Source organism: Pseudophryne corroboree, unplaced genomic scaffold (assembly GCF_028390025.1).
Source record: "Pseudophryne corroboree isolate aPseCor3 unplaced genomic scaffold, aPseCor3.hap2 scaffold_279, whole genome shotgun sequence".
Classification (NCBI taxonomy): domain Eukaryota; kingdom Metazoa; phylum Chordata; class Amphibia; order Anura; family Myobatrachidae; genus Pseudophryne; species Pseudophryne corroboree.
This window is the reverse complement of record NW_026969452.1, coordinates 583,377-597,770: the sequence shown is the minus strand read 5'-3', so window position 1 is coordinate 597,770 and position 14,394 is coordinate 583,377. Positions and strand designations below refer to the sequence as shown.

Genomic DNA, 14,394 nt, shown 5'->3' with positions numbered 1-14,394 from the left:
TGTTTAATGCAAACTAGGGGTCAGCCAAGTGCCGCAAAAGGCCACCATGCCCTGCACGCCCCTTTTCTCTTTTCATATGCAGACGAGGGTTGAAGCCAACTTTGACCCACTGCTTGGATGACATCACCATATGCAAATCTATCTGCTGCAGGCCTTCCCCCAGGAATGCTTGCACTAGTTGTTGCATTTGGTTTGTTGTTTGGGGGTGCTTCAGTATTAGGCAGCCTTCTGCCCTCCCATGTTCATCTGAAAATATGTGTTCTCCGTGCAGTTGTTGTCCCCAGATGAGAGTTCCCTTGTGCTGCCTCAGTTGAATCTCCTTTACTTGACAGAGATGTGCCTGAGCAGCGGCCCTCCCCAGCCATATCCCAAATCATACTTATTTTGCATAGGAGATACCATTGTTATGAAGATTGTTCTCCCAGGGTGCGGTTCATTCATTGCACTCTGGGTATGCTGACCCCTGTGATTTCCCCAAATGTGGGAAACTCGACTGCATTATTTGTGGTAGTGGTGGACTGTGTTTGTGCTTTCCTTTGGTCAGCTCTGGTAAAAGTCAGATTTCTTTGTCTCAGATCTTCCTCTAGCCTTGTTCTTCTTTCGAGAGTTCCTTTGTGCTGCCTCAGTTGGATCTCCTTCACTTGACAGGGGGGTGCCCGAGCAGCGACCCTCCCCAGCTCTAGCCCAACTCCTACTTACCTGCCAGGTGAGATACTATGATCATGAAGGTGCTTCTCACAGGGCAAGGCTCACCCATTGCACTCTGGGTGTGCTGCCCCTGCGATTTCCCCAAATGTGGGAAACTTGACTGCATAATTTGTGTTTCCCCTGGTCGGCTCTCGTATAATTCAGATCTCTTTGTCTCAGGTCTCTCTCCAGCCTAGTTTGCTGTCTGTTTCCACTTCTCTTTTCTTGAGCCGCTCCCTTCTATGCCCTTGCGCACTATCCTGACTTCTCCCGTCTGCTTACTTTGTGCCTTCCAATGCACAATGCGAACTACAGGTAGTGCTGCAGGGCCCACACCCTTTTATTTGCCTTACAGAGCAGCTCTGGAGCTGTTACAGTGCCCAGCTGCTGCAAAAAATCAGCTTCAATGCTTCAGGGGCTGGGGCATAGCCAACATGAGCCCCACACCGAAGGAGGGTGGAGGTGTTTAATGCGAACTAGGGGTCATCCAAGCGCCGCAAAAGGCCGCCATGCCCTGCATAACCCTTTTCTCTTTTCATATGCAGATGAGGGTTCCAGCCAACTTTGGCCCACTGCTTGGATGACATCACCGTATGCAAATTCGTCTCCTGCAGACCTTCCCCCAGGAATGCTTTTACTAGTTATTGCATATGGTTTGATATTTGATGGTGCTTCAGTATTAGGCAGCCTTCCGCCCTCCCATGTTCATCTGAAAAGATGTGGTCTCCCTGCAGTTGTTGTCCCCAGACGAGAGTTCCCTTGTGCTTCCTCAGTTGAATCTCCTTTACTTGACAGAGATGTGCCTGAGCAGCGGCCCTCCCCAGCCCTATCCCAAATCATACTTATTTTGCATAGGAGATACCATGGTCATGAAGATTGTTCTCCCAGGGTGAGGTTCATTCATTGCATTCTGGGTATGCTGACCCCTGTGATTTCCCCAAATTTGGGAAACTCGACTGCATTATTTGTGGTAGTGGGGGACTGTGTTTGTGCTTTCCTCTGGTCAGCTCTGGTAAAAGTCAGATTTCTTTGTCTCAGATCTTCCTCTAGCCTTGTTCTTCTTTCGAGAGTTTCCTTGTGCTGCCTCAGTTGGATCTCCTTCACTTGACAGGGGGGTGCCCGAGCAGCGACCCTCCCAAGCTCTAGCCCAACTCCTACTTACCTGCCAGGTGAGATACTATAATCAGGAAGGTGCTTCTCCCAGGGCAAGGCTCACCCATTGCACTCTGGGTGTGCTGCTCCTACGATTTCCCCAAATGTGGGACACTTGACTGCATAATTTGTGTTTCCTCTGGTCGGCTCTCGTATAATTCAGATCTCTTTGTCTCAGGTCTCTCTCCAGCCTAGTTTGCTGTCTGTTTCCACTTCTTTTTTCTTGAGCCCCTCCCTTCTATACCCTTGTGCACTACCCTGACTTCTCCTCCCGTCTGCTTACTTTGTGCCTTCCAATGCACAATGCAAACTACAGGTAGTGCTGCAGGGCCCACACCCTTTTACTTGCCTTACAGAGCAGCTCTGGAGCTGTTACAGTGCCCAGCTGCTGCAAGAAATCAGCTTGAATGCTTCATGGGATGGGGCATGGCCAACATGAGCCCCACACCAAAGGAGGGTGGGGGTGTTTAATGCGATCTAGGGGTCATCGAAGCAGCGCAAAAGGCCGCCATGCCCTGCACGCCCCTTTTCTCTTTTCATATGCAGATGAGGGTTGAAGCCAACTTTGACCCACTGCTTGGATAACATCACCATATGCAAATCCATCTGCTGCAGGCCTTCCCCCAGGAATGCTTGCAATAGTTGTTGCATTTGGTTTGTTGTTTGGGGGTGCTTCAGTATTAGGCAGCCTTCTGCCCTCCCATGTTCATCTGAAAATATGTGTTCTCCCTGCAGTTGTTGTCCCCAGATGAGAGTTCCCTTGTGCTGCCTCAGTTGAATTTCCTTTACTTGACAGAGATGTGCCTGAGCAGCGGCCCTCCCCAGCCCTATCCCAAATCATACTTATTTTGCATAGGAGACACCATGGTCATGAAGATTGTTCACCCAGGGTGAGGTTCATTCATTGCATTCTGGGTATGCTGACCCCTGTGATTTCCCCAAATGTGGGAAACTCGCCTGCATTATTTGTGGTAGTGGGGGACTGTGTTTGTGTTTTCCGCTGGTCAGCTCTGGTAAAAGTCAGATTTCTTTGTCTCAGATCTTCCTCTAGCCTTGTTCTTCTTTCGAGAGTTCCATTGTGCTGCCTCAGTTGGATCTCCTCCACTTGACAGGGGGGTGCCCGAGCAGCGACCCTCCCCAGCTCTAGCCCAACTCCTACTTACCTGCCAGGTGAGATACTATGATCTTGAAGGTGCTTCTCCCAGGGCAAGGCTCACCCATTGCACTCTGGGTGTGCTGCTCCTGCGATTTCCCCAAATGTGGGAAACTTGACTGCATAATTTGTGTTTCCCCTGGTCGGCTCTCGTATAATTCAGATCTCTTTGTCTCAGGTATCTCTCCAGCCTAGTTTGCTGTCTGTTTCAACTTCTCTTTTCTTGAGCCGCTCCCTTCTATGCCCTTGCGCACTATCCTGACTTCTCCCGTCTGCTTACTTTGTGCCTTCCAATGCACAATGCAAACTACAGGTAGTGCTGCAGGGCCCACACCCTTTTACTTGCCGTTCAGAGCAGCTCTGGAGCTGTTACAGTGCCCAGCTGCTGCAATAAATCAGCTTGAATGCTTCAGGGGCTGGGGCATAGCCAACATGAGCCCCACACCAAAGGAGGGTGGGGGTGTTTAATGCGAACTAGGGGTCATCCAAGCACCGCAAAAGGCCGCCATGCCCTGCACGCCCCTTTTCTATTTTCATATGCAGATGAGGGTTGAAGCCAACTTTGACCCACTGCTTGGATGACATCACCGTATGCAAATCCGTCTTCTGCAGAACTTCCCCCTGGAATGCTTGCACTAGTTGTTGCATTTGGTTTGTTGTTTGGGGGTGCTTCAGTATTAGGCAGCCTTCTGCCCTCCCATGTTCATCTGAAAATATGTGTTCTCCCTGCAGTTGTTGTCCCCAGATGAGAGTTCCCTTGTGCTGCCTCAGTTGAATCTCCTTTACTTGACAGAGATGTGCATGAGCAGCGGCCCTCCCCAGCCCTATCCCAAATCATACTTATTTTGCATAGGAGATACCATGGTCATGAAGATTACTCTCCCAGGGTGAGGTTCATTCATTGCATTCTGGGTATGCTGACCCCTGTGATTTCCCCAAATGTGGGAAACGCGACTGCTTTATTTGTTGGTAGTGGGGGACTGTGTTTGTGTTTTCCTCTGGTCAGCTCTGGTAAAAGTCAGATTTCTTTGTTTCAGATCTTCCTCTAGCCTTGTTCTTCTTTTGAGAGTTTCCTTGTGCTGCCTCAGTTGGATCTCCTTCACTTGACAGGGGGGTGCCCGAGCAGCGACCCTCCCCAGCTCTAGCCCAACTCCAACTTACCTGCCAGGTGATATACTATGATCATGAAGGTGCTTCTCCCAGGGCAAGGCTCACCCATTGCACTCTGGGTGTGCTGCCCCTGCGATTTCCCCAAATGTGGGAAACTTGACTGCATAATTTGTGTTTCCCCTGGTCAGGTCTCGTATAATTCAGATCTCTTTGTCTCAGGTCTCTCTCCAGCCTAGTTTGCTGTCTGTTTCAACTTCTCTTTTCTTGAGCCGCTCCCTTTTATACCCTTGTGCACTATCCTGACTTCTCCTCCTGTCTGCTTACTTTGTGCCTTCCAATGCACAATGCAAACTACAGGTAGTGCTGCAGGGCCCACACCCTTTTACTTGCCTTACAGAACAGCTCTGGAGCTGTTACAGTGCCAACCTGCTGCAAGAAATCAGCTTGAATGCTTCAGGGGATGGGGCATGGCCAACATGAGCCCAACACCAAAGGAGGGTGGGGGTGTTTAATGCGATCTAGGGGTCATCCAAGCAGCGCAAAAGGCCGCCATGCCCTGCACGCCCCTTTTCTCTTTTCATATGCAGATGAGGGTTGAAGCCAACGTTGACCCACTGCTTGGATAACATCACCATATGCAAATCCATCTGCTGCAGGCCTTCCCCCAGGAATGCTTGCACTAGTTGTTGCATTTGGTTTGTTGTTTGGGGGTGCTTCAGTATTAGGCAGCCTTCTGCCCTCCCATGTTCATCTGAAAATATGTGTTCTCCCTGCAGTTGTTGTCCCCAGATGAGAGTTCCCTTGTGCTGCCTCAGTTGAATTTTCTTTACTTGACAGAGATGTGCCTGAGCAGCGGCCCTCCCCAGCCCTATCCCAAATCATACTTATTTTGCATAGGAGACACCATGGTCATGAAGATTGTTCACCCAGGGTGAGGTTCATTCATTGCATTCTGGGTATGCTGACCCCTGTGATTTCCCCAAATGTGGGAAACTCGCCTGCATTATTTGTGGTAGTGGGGGACTGTGTTTGTGTTTTCCGCTGGTCAGCTCTGGTAAAAGTCAGATTTCTTTGTCTCAGATCTTCCTCTAGCCTTGTTCTTCTTTCGAGAGTTCCATTGTGCTGCCTCAGTTGGATCTCCTTCACTTGACAATGGGGTGCCCGAGCAGCGACCCTCCCCAGCTCTAGCCCAACTCCTACTTACCTGCCAGGTGAGATACTATGATCTTGAAGGTGCTTCTCCCAGGGCAAGGCTCACCCATTGCACTCTGGGTGTGCTGCCCCTGCGATTTCCCCAAATGTGGGAAACTTGACTGCATAATTTGTGTTTCCCCTGGTCGGCTCTCGTATAATTCAGATCTCTTTGTCTCAGGTCTCTCTCCAGCCTAGTTTGCTGTCTGTTTCCACTTCTCTTTTCTTGAGCCGCTCCCTTCTATGCCCTTGCGCACTATCCTGACTTCTCCCGTCTGCTTACTTTGTGCCTTCCAACGCACAATGCGAACTACAGGTAGTGCTGCAGGGCCCACACCCTTTTACTTGCCTTACAGAGCAGCTCTGGAGCTGTTACAGTGCCCAGCTGCTGCAAGAAATCAGCTTGAATGCTTCAGGGGCTGGGGCATAGCCAACATGAGCCCCACACCGAAGGAGGGTGGAGGTGTTTAATGCGAACTAGGGGTCATCCAAGCGCCGCAAAAGGCCGCCATGCCCTGCATAACCCTTTTCTCTTTTCATATGCAGATGAGGGTTCCAGCCAACTTTGGCCCACTGCTTGGATGACATCACCGTATGCAAATCCGTCTTCTGCAGACCTTCACCCAGGAATGCTTTTACTAGTTGTTGCATTTGGTTTGTTGTTTGGGGGTGCTTCAGTATTAGGCAGCCTTCTGTCCTCCCATGTTCATCTGAAAATATGTGTTCTCCCTGCAGTTGTTGTCCCCAGATGAGAGTTCCCTTGTGCTGCCTCAGTTGAATCTCCTTTACTTGACAGAGATGTGCCTGAGCAGCGGCCCTCCCCAGCCCTATCCCAAATCATACTTATTTTGCATAGGAGATACCATGGTCATGAAGATTGTTCTCCCAGGGTGAGGTTCATTCATTGCATTCTGGGTATGCTGACCCCTGTGATTTCCCCAAATTTGGGAAACTCGACTGCATTATTTGTGGTAGTGGGGGACTGTGTTTGTGCTTTCCTCTGGTCAGCTCTGGTAAAAGTCAGATTTCTTTGTCTCAGATCTTCCTCTAGCCTTGTTCTTCTTTCGAGAGTTTCCTTGTGCTGCCTCAGTTGGATCTCCTTCACTTGACAGGGGGGTGCCCGAGCAGCGACCCTCCCAAGCTCTAGCCCAACTCCTACTTACCTGCCAGGTGAGATACTATAATCAGGAAGGTGCTTCTCCCAGGGCAAGGCTCACCCATTGCACTCTGGGTGTGCTGCTCCTACGATTTCCCCAAATGTGGGACACTTGACTGCATAATTTGTGTTTCCTCTGGTCGGCTCTCGTATAATTCAGATCTCTTTGTCTCAGGTCTCTCTCCAGCCTAGTTTGCTGTCTGTTTCCACTTCTTTTTTCTTGAGCCCCTCCCTTCTATACCCTTGTGCACTATCCTGACTTCTCCTCCCGTCTGCTTACTTTGTGCCTTCCAATGCACAATGCAAACTACAGGTAGTGCTGCAGGGCCCACACCCTTTTACTTGCCTTACAGAGCAGCTCTGGAGCTGTTACAGTGCCCAGCTGCTGCAAGAAATCAGCTTGAATGCTTCATGGGATGGGGCATGGCCAACATGAGCCCCACACCAAAGGAGGGTGGGGGTGTTTAATGCGATCTAGGGGTCATCCAAGCAGCGCAAAAGGCCGCCATGCCCTGCACGCCCCTTTTCTCTTTTCATATGCAGATGAGGGTTGAAGCCAACTTTGACCCACTGCTTGGATAACATCACCATATGCAAATCCATCTGCTGCAGGCCTTCCCCCAGGAATGCTTGCAATAGTTGTTGCATTTGGTTTGTTGTTTGGGGGTGCTTCAGTATTAGGCAGCCTTCTGCCCTCCCATGTTCATCTGAAAATATGTGTTCTCCCTGCAGTTGTTGTCCCCAGATGAGAGTTCCCTTGTGCTGCCTCAGTTGAATTTCCTTTACTTGACAGAGATGTGCCTGAGCAGCGGCCCTCCCCAGCCCTATCCCAAATCATACTTATTTTGCATAGGAGACACCATGGTCATGAAGATTGTTCACCCAGGGTGAGGTTCATTCATTGCATTCTGGGTATGCTGACCCCTGTGATTTCCCCAAATGTGGGAAACTCGCCTGCATTATTTGTGGTAGTGGGGGACTGTGTTTGTGTTTTCCGCTGGTCCGCTCTGGTAAAAGTCAGATTTCTTTGTCTCAGATCTTCCTCTAGCCTTGTTCTTCTTTCGAGAGTTCCATTGTGCTGCCTCAGTTGGATCTCCTCCACTTGACAGGGGGGTGCCCGAGCAGCGACCCTCCCCAGCTCTAGCCCAACTCCTACTTACCTGCCAGGTGAGATACTATGATCTTGAAGGTGCTTCTCCCAGGGCAAGGCTCACCCATTGCACTCTGGGTGTGCTGCTCCTGCGATTTCCCCAAATGTGGGAAACTTGACTGCATAATTTGTGTTTCCCCTGGTCGGCTCTCGTATAATTCAGATCTCTTTGTCTCAGGTATCTCTCCAGCCTAGTTTGCTGTCTGTTTCAACTTCTCTTTTCTTGAGCCGCTCCATTCTATGCCCTTGCGCACTATCCTGACTTCTCCCGTCTGCTTACTTTGTGCCTTCCAATGCACAATGCAAACTACAGGTAGTGCTGCAGGGCCCACACCCTTTTACTTGCCGTTCAGAGCAGCTCTGGAGCTGTTACAGTGCCCAGCTGCTGCAATAAATCAGCTTGAATGCTTCAGGGGATGGGGCATGGCCAACATGAGCCCCACACCAAAGGAGGGTGGGGGTGTTTAATGCGAACTAGGGGTCATCCAAGCACCGCAAAAGGCCGCCATGCCCTGCACGCCCCTTTTCTATTTTCATATGCAGATGAGGGTTGAAGCCAACTTTGACCCACTGCTTGGATGACATCACCGTATGCAAATCCGTCTTCTGCAGAACTTCCCCCTGGAATGCTTGCACTAGTTGTTGCATTTGGTTTGTTGTTTGGGGGTGCTTCAGTATTAGGCAGCCTTCTGCCCTCCCATGTTCATCTGAAAATATGTGTTCTCCCTGCAGTTGTTGTCCCCAGATGAGAGTTCCCTTGTGCTGCCTCAGTTGAATCTCCTTTACTTGACAGAGATGTGCATGAGCAGCGGCCCTCCCCAGCCCTATCCCAAATCATACTTATTTTGCATAGGAGATACCATGGTCATGAAGATTACTCTCCCAGGGTGAGGTTCATTCATTGCATTCTGGGTATGCTGACCCCTGTGATTTCCCCAAATGTGGGAAACGCGACTGCTTTATTTGTTGGTAGTGGGGGACTGTGTTTGTGTTTTCCTCTGGTCAGCTCTGGTAAAAGTCAGATTTCTTTGTTTCAGATCTTCCTCTAGCCTTGTTCTTCTTTTGAGAGTTTCCTTGTGCTGCCTCAGTTGGATCTCCTTCACTTGACAGGGGGGTGCCCGAGCAGCGACCCTCCCCAGCTCTAGCCCAACTCCTACTTACCTGCCAGGTGAGATACTATGATCATGAAGGTGCTTCTCCCAGGGCAAGGCTCACCCATTGCACTCTGGGTGTGCTGCCCCTGCGATTTCCCCAAATGTGGGAAACTTGACTGCATAATTTGTGTTTCCCCTGGTCAGGTCTCGTATAATTCAGATCTCTTTGTCTCAGGTCTCTCTCCAGCCTAGTTTGCTGTCTGTTTCAACTTCTCTTTTCTTGAGCCGCTCCCTTTTATACCCTTGTGCACTATCCTGACTTCTCCTCCTGTCTGCTTACTTTGTGCCTTCCAATGCACAATGCAAACTACAGGTAGTGCTGCAGGGCCCACACCCTTTTACTTGCCTTACAGAACAGCTCTGGAGCTGTTACAGTGCCAAGCTGCTGCAAGAAATCAGCTTGAATGCTTCAGGGGATGGGGCATGGCCAACATGAGCCCCACACCGAAGGAGGGTGGGGGTGTTTAATGCGAACTAAGGGTCATCCAAGCGCCGCAAAAGGCCGCCATGCCCTGCATACCCCTTTTCTCTTTTCATATGCAGATGAGGGTTCCAGCCAACTTTGGCCCACTGCTTGGATGACATCACCGTATGCAATTCCGTCTTCTGCAGAACTTCCCCCAGGAATGCTTGCACTAGTTGTTGCATTTGGTTTGTTGTTTGGGGGTGCTTCAGTATTAGGCAGCCTTCTGCCCTCCCATGTTCATCTGAAAATATGTGTTCTCCCAGCAGTTGTTGTCCCCAGATGAGAGTTCCCTTGTGCTGCCTCAGTTGAATCTCATTTACTTGACAGAGATGTGCCTGAGCAGCGGCCCTCCCCAGCCATATCCCAAATCATACTTATTTTGCATAGGAGATACCATTGTTATGAAGATTGTTCTCCCAGGGTGCGGTTCATTCATTGCACTCTGGGTATGCTGACCCCTGTGATTTCCCCAAATGTGGGAAACTCGACTGCATTATTTGTGGTAGTGGGGGACTGTGTTTGTGCTTTCCTCTGGTCAGCTCTGGTAAAAGTCAGATTTCTTTGTCTCAGATCTTCCTCTAGCCTTGTTCTTCTTTCGAGAGTTCCTTTGTGCTGCCTCAGTTGGATCTCCTTCACTTGACAGGGGGGTGCCCGAGCAGCGACCCTCCCCAGCTCTAGCCCAACTCCTACTTACCTGCCAGGTGAGATACTATGATCATGAAGGTGCTTCTCCCAGGGCAAGGCTCACCCATTGCACTCTGGGTGTGCTGCCCCTGCGATTTCCCCAAATGTGGGAAACTTGACTGCATAATTTGTGTTTCCCCTGGTCGGCTCTCGTATAATTCAGATCTCTTTGTCTCAGGTCTCTCTCCAGCCTAGTTTGCTGTCTGTTTCCACTTCTCTTTTCTTGAGCCGCTCCCTTCTATGCCCTTGCGCACTATCCTGACTTCTCCCGTCTGCTTACTTTGTGCCTTCCAACGCACAATGCGAACTACAGATAGTGCTGCAGGGCCCACACCCTTTTACTTGCCTTACAGAGCAGCTCTGGAGCTGTTACAGTGCCCAGCTGCTGCAAGAAATCAGCTTGAATGCTTCAGGGGCTGGGGCATAGCCAACATGAGCCCCACACCGAAGGAGGGTGGAGGTGTTTAATGCGAACTAGGGGTCATCCAAGCGCCGCAAAAGGCCGCCATGCCCTGCATAACCCTTTTCTCTTTTCATATGCAGATGAGGGTTCCAGCCAACTTTGGCCCACTGCTTGGATGACATCACCGTATGCAAATCCGTCTTCTGCAGACCTTCACCCTGGAATGCTTTTACTAGTTGTTGCATTTGGTTTGTTGTTTGGGGGTGCTTCAGTATTAGGCAGCCTTCTGTCCTCCCATGTTCATCTGAAAATATGTGTTCTCCCTGCAGTTGTTGTCCCCAGATGAGAGTTCCCTTGTGCTGCCTCAGTTGAATCTCCTTTACTTGACAGAGATGTGCCTGAGCAGCGGCCCTCCCCAGCCCTATCCCAAATCATACTTATTTTGCATAGGAGATACCATGGTCATGAAGATTGTTCTCCCAGGGTGAGGTTCATTCATTGCATTCTGGGTATGCTGACCCCTGTGATTTCCCCAAATTTGGGAAACTCGACTGCATTATTTGTGGTAGTGGGGGACTGTGTTTGTGCTTTCCTCTGGTCAGCTCTGGTAAAAGTCAGATTTCTTTGTCTCAGATCTTCCTCTAGCCTTGTTCTTCTTTCGAGAGTTTCCTTGTGCTGCCTCAGTTGGATCTCCTTCACTTGACAGGGGGGTGCCCGAGCAGCGACCCTCCCAAGCTCTAGCCCAACTCCTACTTACCTGCCAGGTGAGATACTATAATCAGGAAGGTGCTTCTCCCAGGGCAAGGCTCACCCATTGCACTCTGATTTCCCCAAATGTGGGAAGCTTGACTGCATAATTTGTGTTTCCCCTGGTCGGCTCTCGTATAATTCAGATCTCTTTGTCTCAGGTCTCTCTCCAGCCTAGTTTGCTGTCTGTTTCCACTTCTTTTTTCTTGAGCCCCTCCCTTCTATACCCTTGTGCACTATCCTGACTTCTCCTCCCGTCTGCTTACTTTGTGCCTTCCAATGCACAATGCAAACTACAGGTAGTGCTGCAGGGCCCACACCCTTTTACTTGCCTTACAGAGCAGCTCTGGAGCTGTTACAGTGCCCAGCTGCTGCAAGAAATCAGCTTGAATGCTTCATGGGATGGGGCATGGCCAACATGAGCCCCACACCAAAGGAGGGTGGGGGTGTTTAATGCGATCTAGGGGTCATCCAAGCAGCGCAAAAGGCCGCCATGCCCTGCACGCCCCTTTTCTCTTTTCATATGCAGATGAGGGTTGAAGCCAACTTTGACCCACTGCTTGGATAACATCACCATATGCAAATCCATCTGCTGCAGGCCTTCCCCCAGGAATGCTTGCACTAGTTGTTGCATTTGGTTTGTTGTTTGGGGGTGCTTCAGTATTAGGCAGCCTTCTGCCCTCCCATGTTCATCTGAAAATATGTGTTCTCCCTGCAGTTGTTGTCCCCAGATGAGAGTTCCCTTGTGCTGCCTCAGTTGAATTTCCTTTACTTGACAGAGATGTGCCTGAGCAGCGGCCCTCCCCAGCCCTATCCCAAATCATACTTATTTTGCATAGGAGACACCATGGTCATGAAGATTGTTCACCCAGGGTGAGGTTCATTCATTGCATTCTGGGTATGCTGACCCCTGTGATTTCCCCAAATGTGGGAAACTCGCCTGCATTATTTGTGGTAGTGGGGGACTGTGTTTGTGTTTTCCGCTGGTCAGCTCTGGTAAAAGTCAGATTTCTTTGTCTCAGATCTTCCTCTAGCCTTGTTCTTCTTTCGAGAGTTCCATTGTGCTGCCTCAGTTGGATCTCCTTCACTTGACAAGGGGGTGCCCGAGCAGCGACCCTCCCCAGCTCTAGCCCAACTCCTACTTACCTGCCAGGTGAGATACTATGATCTTGAAGGTGCTTCTCCCAGGGCAAGGCTCACCCATTGCACTCTGGGTGTGCTGCCCCTGCGATTTCCCCAAATGTGGGAAACTTGACTGCATAATTTGTGTTTCCCCTGGTCGGCTCTCGTATAATTCAGATCTCTTTGTCTCAGGTCTCTCTCCAGCCTAGTTTGCTGTCTGTTTCCACTTCTCTTTTCTTGAGCCGCTCCCTTCTATGCCCTTGCGCACTATCCTGACTTCTCCCGTCTGCTTACTTTGTGCCTTCCAATGCACAATGCGAACTACAGGTAGTGCTGCAGGGCCCACACCCTTTTATTTGCCTTACAGAGCAGCTCTGGAGCTGTTACAGTGCCCAGCTGCTGCAAAAAATCAGCTTCAATGCTTCAGGGGCTGGGGCATAGCCAACATGAGCCCCACACCGAAGGAGGGTGGAGGTGTTTAATGCAAACTAGGGGTCATCCAAGCGCCGCAAAAGGCCGCCATGCCCTGCATAACCCTTTTCTCTTTTCATATGCAGATGAGGGTTCCAGCCAACTTTGGCCCACTGCTTGGATGACATCACCGTATGCAAATTCGTCTCCTGCAGACCTTCCCCCAGGAATGCTTTTACTAGTTATTGCATATGGTTTGATATTTGATGGTGCTTCAGTATTAGGCAGCCTTCCGCCCTCCCATGTTCATCTGAAAAGATGTGGTCTCCCTGCAGTTGTTGTCCCCAGACGAGAGTTCCCTTGTGCTTCCTCAGTTGAATCTCCTTAACTTGACGGGGGAGGGGCTGCCCGAGCAGCCACCCTCCCCAGCCCTATCCCAACTCATACTTATTTTGCATATGAGATCTCTTGATCATGAAGATTGTTCTCACAGGGTGAGGTTCATCCATTATATTTTAAAATAGGAAGGTTCAAATTACATATTTGAATTGCATCTATGTGCTGGATTCAAATGTCCCCCCCCCTTCCTTTCTCAATTGTGCCCGTCAGCAGCTATTCTAAGGTTGCTGCCAATGGGTGTGACACATTAATTTCTTCTGTGGGGTACACTGGACTCCACAAGGATTCACATTGGGGTGTAGAGTAGGATCTTGATCTGAGGCACCAACCGGCTCAAAGCTTTTGACTGTTCCCAAGATGCTCAGCGCATTCTCCTCTATAACCCTGCTTCCATGAACAGGGAGCTCAGTTTGTAGTTGTTGCCTTCATTAGCAGGCCACTTAACAGGGGCCTGCCTCAAGCAGCCTATTCTTAGCTATTAATTTTGACAAGAAAAGAAGAACTTTTTTTATGAGAATCTACAAGGGCTGCAGCAGGCTAGGTCTAATAGACATCTTTACTGCAGCTTCATCACTCCCAGCGGCGCTGTATACTCCCGTGCCCTGGTTGCTGGGTCACTGCAGCGGAGGCTCCGGTTTCTTCCTAAGGTCAGTCACACACAATGTAACACCCCGGTATAACAAGTGTGTAAACTATGTGGAACAGGTCAGGGATACCTTGATGGACTATTCCTCCTTCAGCAGCAGCTCTTCTCTATTCCTGGCAGAGAGGCAAGGTTTCCCCAGACACAAAGAAAGGCAGGCAGGGCTTTGTATGAAAGAATAAATGGTTTACCACATAACTCAGAAAAGGAACTGATTACAGTAGGGAAGGGAAAGATTTGATTCAAGCAACTTAAACACAGACACCATATACACTTTAAGTCATTACACAAATGGTAATATAACTAAATCTGAGATTAATACTATGTTGCTTAGTAATAGAAATCAACTTATGCAGACAATATTTAAGTCCCAGATAACATTGGTGTCACAGCAGGGAGTCTCTATGTGCACGTTGGGGCCCGGTTATGTTGTTACATAGTTATATGCAGCTATTGTCTCCTTTAGCTGTGAACAAAATATTGTAGCTCTGTGTAGTAAAGATGATTGTTTAAAACAAACTGGAGCTGCTTCCCATGTAAATCGCTGCATAGGTATAGTAAATATAGGATAATGTCCTTTGCAGTGGAGTAGGTTTCAATATAAATATGGATTTATCTCACCCAGTCAATAGATGTTTCTGAGGCAGTTTCCCCTCAGATGTAGGCCAGTCAGCATTGGTATAAAGGCTTTATACTCTCCTGTCTCTGACACTTGCTGTGCACTCTCTTGGCTGAGAGTGTCATGGCGTTCTTACTTGTTAATTGC

The 14,394-nt window shown here is 49.5% G+C and overlaps 21 non-coding genes across 21 annotated transcripts; all 21 read left to right on the top strand.

The window, feature by feature from the left end:
- Nucleotides 1–375: 375 nt before the first annotated feature.
- On the top strand, nt 376–539 carry LOC135013957 (U1 spliceosomal RNA). Its single transcript, XR_010212544.1, has one exon. It is a non-coding gene; the product is annotated as a U1 spliceosomal RNA (small nuclear RNA).
- A 152-nt stretch (nt 540–691) lies between these two features.
- Nucleotides 692–854, top strand: LOC135013987 (U1 spliceosomal RNA). The gene has a single exon (XR_010212572.1). It is a non-coding gene; the product is annotated as a U1 spliceosomal RNA (small nuclear RNA).
- Nucleotides 855–1,525: 671 nt separating this feature from the next.
- On the top strand, nt 1,526–1,689 carry LOC135014193 (U1 spliceosomal RNA). Its single transcript, XR_010212744.1, has one exon. It is a non-coding gene; the product is annotated as a U1 spliceosomal RNA (small nuclear RNA).
- Nucleotides 1,690–1,841: 152 nt separating this feature from the next.
- LOC135014114 (U1 spliceosomal RNA) lies at nt 1,842–2,004 on the top strand. The gene has a single exon (XR_010212684.1). It is a non-coding gene; the product is annotated as a U1 spliceosomal RNA (small nuclear RNA).
- Nucleotides 2,005–2,678: 674 nt separating this feature from the next.
- On the top strand, nt 2,679–2,842 carry LOC135013976 (U1 spliceosomal RNA). The gene has a single exon (XR_010212562.1). It is a non-coding gene; the product is annotated as a U1 spliceosomal RNA (small nuclear RNA).
- A 152-nt stretch (nt 2,843–2,994) lies between these two features.
- LOC135014099 (U1 spliceosomal RNA) lies at nt 2,995–3,157 on the top strand. Its single transcript, XR_010212671.1, has one exon. It is a non-coding gene; the product is annotated as a U1 spliceosomal RNA (small nuclear RNA).
- A 671-nt stretch (nt 3,158–3,828) lies between these two features.
- LOC135014057 (U1 spliceosomal RNA) lies at nt 3,829–3,993 on the top strand. Its single transcript, XR_010212636.1, has one exon. It is a non-coding gene; the product is annotated as a U1 spliceosomal RNA (small nuclear RNA).
- A 152-nt stretch (nt 3,994–4,145) lies between these two features.
- Nucleotides 4,146–4,308, top strand: LOC135014146 (U1 spliceosomal RNA). Its single transcript, XR_010212706.1, has one exon. It is a non-coding gene; the product is annotated as a U1 spliceosomal RNA (small nuclear RNA).
- A 674-nt stretch (nt 4,309–4,982) lies between these two features.
- On the top strand, nt 4,983–5,146 carry LOC135013975 (U1 spliceosomal RNA). The gene has a single exon (XR_010212561.1). It is a non-coding gene; the product is annotated as a U1 spliceosomal RNA (small nuclear RNA).
- Nucleotides 5,147–5,298: 152 nt separating this feature from the next.
- On the top strand, nt 5,299–5,461 carry LOC135014085 (U1 spliceosomal RNA). The gene has a single exon (XR_010212658.1). It is a non-coding gene; the product is annotated as a U1 spliceosomal RNA (small nuclear RNA).
- A 671-nt stretch (nt 5,462–6,132) lies between these two features.
- Nucleotides 6,133–6,296, top strand: LOC135014192 (U1 spliceosomal RNA). Its single transcript, XR_010212743.1, has one exon. It is a non-coding gene; the product is annotated as a U1 spliceosomal RNA (small nuclear RNA).
- A 152-nt stretch (nt 6,297–6,448) lies between these two features.
- LOC135014113 (U1 spliceosomal RNA) lies at nt 6,449–6,611 on the top strand. Its single transcript, XR_010212683.1, has one exon. It is a non-coding gene; the product is annotated as a U1 spliceosomal RNA (small nuclear RNA).
- A 674-nt stretch (nt 6,612–7,285) lies between these two features.
- LOC135013974 (U1 spliceosomal RNA) lies at nt 7,286–7,449 on the top strand. The gene has a single exon (XR_010212560.1). It is a non-coding gene; the product is annotated as a U1 spliceosomal RNA (small nuclear RNA).
- Nucleotides 7,450–7,601: 152 nt separating this feature from the next.
- Nucleotides 7,602–7,764, top strand: LOC135014097 (U1 spliceosomal RNA). The gene has a single exon (XR_010212670.1). It is a non-coding gene; the product is annotated as a U1 spliceosomal RNA (small nuclear RNA).
- Nucleotides 7,765–8,435: 671 nt separating this feature from the next.
- On the top strand, nt 8,436–8,600 carry LOC135014056 (U1 spliceosomal RNA). Its single transcript, XR_010212635.1, has one exon. It is a non-coding gene; the product is annotated as a U1 spliceosomal RNA (small nuclear RNA).
- A 152-nt stretch (nt 8,601–8,752) lies between these two features.
- LOC135014045 (U1 spliceosomal RNA) lies at nt 8,753–8,915 on the top strand. Its single transcript, XR_010212624.1, has one exon. It is a non-coding gene; the product is annotated as a U1 spliceosomal RNA (small nuclear RNA).
- A 674-nt stretch (nt 8,916–9,589) lies between these two features.
- On the top strand, nt 9,590–9,753 carry LOC135013937 (U1 spliceosomal RNA). Its single transcript, XR_010212524.1, has one exon. It is a non-coding gene; the product is annotated as a U1 spliceosomal RNA (small nuclear RNA).
- A 152-nt stretch (nt 9,754–9,905) lies between these two features.
- LOC135014033 (U1 spliceosomal RNA) lies at nt 9,906–10,068 on the top strand. Its single transcript, XR_010212612.1, has one exon. It is a non-coding gene; the product is annotated as a U1 spliceosomal RNA (small nuclear RNA).
- A 671-nt stretch (nt 10,069–10,739) lies between these two features.
- On the top strand, nt 10,740–10,903 carry LOC135014191 (U1 spliceosomal RNA). Its single transcript, XR_010212742.1, has one exon. It is a non-coding gene; the product is annotated as a U1 spliceosomal RNA (small nuclear RNA).
- A 972-nt stretch (nt 10,904–11,875) lies between these two features.
- Nucleotides 11,876–12,039, top strand: LOC135013972 (U1 spliceosomal RNA). Its single transcript, XR_010212558.1, has one exon. It is a non-coding gene; the product is annotated as a U1 spliceosomal RNA (small nuclear RNA).
- A 152-nt stretch (nt 12,040–12,191) lies between these two features.
- LOC135014084 (U1 spliceosomal RNA) lies at nt 12,192–12,354 on the top strand. Its single transcript, XR_010212657.1, has one exon. It is a non-coding gene; the product is annotated as a U1 spliceosomal RNA (small nuclear RNA).
- The last annotated feature ends 2,040 nt before the right edge of the window (nt 12,355–14,394 follow it).